Raw genomic sequence first — 877 nt, forward strand, 5'->3', positions numbered from 1 at the left:
ATTTAATAGCCTCAAAATGTCTCCTCCCATGATCTACAAGAACCTTTGTGATCTGACCCTGTATATTTCTATAGTCTTTTTCCTTTGGTTCCCTGAGAACACCGCATGCTCTTTCTTACTGGACTTACTTCTTCTGAAGTATACTTCAGAGTCATCTTAACATAGCCTCATTCCTCAAGATTCACTTTGGCTGTCACCTCCTTTGGGAAGAGGTCTCCCTTAGAAGACAATCTTCTGGGAGATAAGAATTTATATTATAAAAGGCAATTGCAGTGCAGTGTAATAAGAGCTATTTGCTAAAATGATCGTTAGTTTCTTCTGCTAGGTTATAAGCGTCTTCAGAACAAAGACCTAGTCTGTTTTGTTCTTTTTAAGTTTCTGCAGCACTTGCCGTAGTGCTTGGCAACAGTAAGTTAATTAATAAATATTTGTTAGCTAATTGGCTGACTGAATGGATATTGCCAGTTCCCATTAATCATGCATCCTGTTTCCACGTGTGATCACATTTCTCATGCTTTAGGTCACATACACTTCAGCAATGTGAGTCTATTCCCAGTGTAAACAAAGTCCGAGGCATTATCCATGCTATCTGTTTGCTCTAGAATGTTATATAAATTTACTGATTGATTTAAGTAGTTTAATGGTTTTGATGATATGGATTATAATAGCAGTGATTATTATAGAATTTGACCTTTAGTATGTTATTATCTTAAGACTTATTTGTCTTCTAACAGTTTCTTAAAACACTTTAAAGGTATTACACATCTGAGTCAGATGTTATTTGAAAACTCCCTTTGATGGATGGTTTATTCTAGAAGAATTTTCCCTGATAATAGTATTTTAGGTATTTTCACTTGTTGCTTAAACTAAAGCACCT

The sequence above is a fragment of the Pteropus vampyrus genome, unplaced genomic scaffold (assembly GCF_000151845.1).
Source record: "Pteropus vampyrus isolate Shadow unplaced genomic scaffold, Pvam_2.0 Scaffold488, whole genome shotgun sequence".
Classification (NCBI taxonomy): domain Eukaryota; kingdom Metazoa; phylum Chordata; class Mammalia; order Chiroptera; family Pteropodidae; genus Pteropus; species Pteropus vampyrus.